Below are 3228 nucleotides of genomic sequence, written 5' to 3'. Positions count from 1 at the left end.
CCTTTGTCAGTGGTGAACTCGTGGCCAATAATCAATGAGCACCTTGTCACAAACAAAGGCTGCATCTGTGTATAACTCCGCTCATCTCCAATCACATTTCAATTATTGTGTCACTATCAGGTAAATTGCTGTCAAACCTTGCAGCTATCCTCCACTTTCGATCTGTTTGTAAAGTCGCTCTTTTCACATTTTAGTCCACAAGCACACTCAATTCTTTTTTAAAATATGTTTTTATATGTATTCGCCCTGAGAAAACTAAAATGCCATTTCAAAAACGCATGTACTTGCAAAATACATGATGCACATTTTTTATAACAAGTACAGTCTATTTATTAATTCTCCCTTCTTGCAATGTTATGCAACCTTCGCATTTCTTAAAGCTTTTACGTATTTCACCATTTGTATTTTAGGACAATATATCTGAATTCACATTCGGTTTTCTGGTGATGTGTATAATAAAATGGTTACAACAAACGACACCATCAAAATATGTTGCATTGTTAATTTGAAACATTTAAAGAAGGCCAGTGGATTACAATCTGTGTAATTTTGTATTTCATTGTTCTTTGTTTGGTGGTCTTCAAAGTACTGAAGATCTAACAGCAACCCCAAAATCCCCTTTCCTATGGAAGAGTACTTTTCCAATGTTCGGTATTGATTCTAATAGAACTATCCTCCAGGTTCTCAATTCCTAATTTATCATCCTGGAACAAGAAAGCACTTAGACCCAATTCAGAAGCATCAGCGGCCATTTTGAAAAGACTGGAAAACGCAAGTATGGTAAAATAGGTTCATCAATTCAAATTGCTTTCATCCTTTCTACATTAACCTCGCACTCTACTAACTAAACCACCTTTTTCTTATTTCATTCAAAAACATGTTAAAGGCGCAGCTGTCCGGACAAAAGTATGGACAAATTTCCTGTAAAGTCAAACAATCCAAAAATCTATTAATTTCTCATTTAGTTTTAGGAAAGAAATTCTAATAGTATCACTTTTGCTGTCTCCATCAACATCTGTGCGCTTGTGTGTGTATGTCTGTGTGACTGTATGTGCACGTGTGTCTCTTTAAGTCGATATGTGTGCTTCTGTCTGTATGTGTCTTTGCACATCTCTCTGCATATGTGATTGTGTCTGAGTCTCTGTACGTATTTCCGTCTGTCACACACACAAAGACACAGGCACAAAACACACACACGCGCACATGCACACACACACACACATACACACACACACACACACACACGATATCTGGAGGTTCCAGAGGCGGAAGGTCAGGCGTTTTTCCTCAAGGCGTTGGGTGGTGAGTGAGTGGTTATAGAGAAACTCCCGGTCCTGCATGTCCTCGGCAGATTCGGAAGGGGAATTCAATTCTCCTTCCGACAGTTGTTATTTTGTATGTTGCTCCTGACCCATCACAACACAGATCTGTGTGAATGCGCAAACCACCTCTCTCTGTACATTTCACTCAAAATAATGTCAATAACAGGACGGATTAAAACAAAATGCAAACTGTGTTGAATGCTGGATTAGGGAATCATGTTACTGTAGAGCCTTTACAGCACTGACATCAGACTTTCGGCCCATCATTCACAAACCAGTCTGCACTCCCTCTTGAAACCTCTCCAATTACCCAGATCCCTGTCTTATTGAAGACTGTCTGTGTGGAGTTTGCACATTCTCCACGTGTCTGCGTGAGTTTCCTCCGGGTGCTCCAGTTTCCTCGCACAGTCCAAAGATGCGCAGGTTAGGGTGGATTTGCAATGCTCAATAGTCAATAGTGTCCAGGTGAGTGTTGGTTACATGTTTAGCCATGAGAAATGTGGGGTTACAGGAATAGCGTAGAGGGTGAGACTTGGTGGGATGCATGATGAGCCAAACAGCCTGTTTCTACACTGTAAGAATTTTATGATCCTATACTCCATCGCATCCATATCTGTGTATGAAGAAGACAATCACCTGATCAAATACCCCTTCAATGGGTCAACGTTTGTTTTATATCTGACTAAGAACTGCAGATGTTGCAGATCTGAGAGACAGCACAAAAATTGCTGGGAAACTCAGCAGGTCCGGCAGCATTTGTGAGGACTGAACCTTTTGGATCCAGTGATTGTTCTTAAGGGCTGAAGGCTTCTGATTCTGGTGTTTTCAGACCTGTTGACGTTTGACAAGCAATTTCTTGTTTTGCTTTCAGCCCCAGTTCAGTTGGTGACTATCACGGCCTTGTTATGTGTGTTTCGGAAAAGGGAGAGTTTAGCTGCGAGCGCGGTGGTGGTGTAGTGGTGAGCATAACTGCCTTCCAAGCAGTTGACCTGGGTTCGATTCCCGGCCATCGCAGTGTTGTGGCGTTTCCTGTGGTTTCACAAGGAAAAGTCTTGAGCACCAACGTTGCATTCTGTGGCGAAATGGATTTGTCAGGTTGTTTTAGGGTTTTCATGGCGATGGTTCCTGTAAATTGCCATGACAATCCGGGCAGCGTTGCTCGAAAGCTTTCTTCTCTGCTTCCCATTGCTGATTTGAATATTGTTCGCAACATAAGGTTCGTTTTGTTTTGTACGAAAAGTGAGAGATTGCTGTCGTCAGAAACCTTAAATAATTACAGAAGCCCCTGGAAATTCGGACCGGATTCAACAGCTTCTATCGTGGACAGGAAGGAGGTTTAAATACATCAAATTTCTTCAAGGTTAAAATACATTCGCACCTCAAAACCATTGGGAAGCTTAAGAATTACAAACATCACATTATACCTTTTTCTCATCTGTTCAAGTTTCACAATATCATTCCGGTAGCAGGAAGGCCAGATTTGTGTAGTCTATGCAATGTTATGATATTCGAACATTGGCTGGTTCGTAGTTAAATGATATTTCATTTTGTTAAGTTTTCTAATAGAGTTGGGTTAGTCCACATTTTGTTTTTTGTTTGTGTTACAACGATAGTGCGAAGTAAATTGTGTTTCGGTTCAAGCCTGGAAGTTTCACCAATTGAATTGCATTGCCGTACATTTGCCTTCAGGGGAAAAGAAAAAAGGATCTAGACCATCTTCTTAACTCATAGGAGTTTGATCTGGTTCAAAACCTCCTCAATTTCGGTCAATAAATGTTCCTACAGTCCGCAACAATGATTTTCCCAGATTAGAGGAGGATGCACAGACATCGTTATTAATTGTTATTACCTCGGACACGAGACGTTTGGGAATGATATTCCTCAGACCATCGACTGTCTGCTCAGC

At 40.9% G+C, this 3228-nt stretch overlaps 1 non-coding gene across 1 annotated transcript; it reads left to right on the top strand.

The window, feature by feature from the left end:
• Positions 1-2264: 2264 nt before the first annotated feature.
• trnag-ucc (transfer RNA glycine (anticodon UCC)) lies at positions 2265-2336 on the top strand. Its single transcript has one exon. It is a non-coding gene; the product is annotated as a tRNA-Gly (tRNA).
• Positions 2337-3228: the final 892 nt, after the last annotated feature.

Source organism: Chiloscyllium plagiosum, unplaced genomic scaffold (genome assembly GCF_037043375.1).
Source record: "Chiloscyllium plagiosum isolate Xiang-an unplaced genomic scaffold, Cpla_swu_hap1 HiC_scaffold_39, whole genome shotgun sequence".
NCBI classification, from domain to species: Eukaryota; Metazoa; Chordata; class Chondrichthyes; order Orectolobiformes; family Hemiscylliidae; genus Chiloscyllium; species Chiloscyllium plagiosum.
This window is presented reverse-complemented; position numbering and strand designations above follow the sequence as displayed.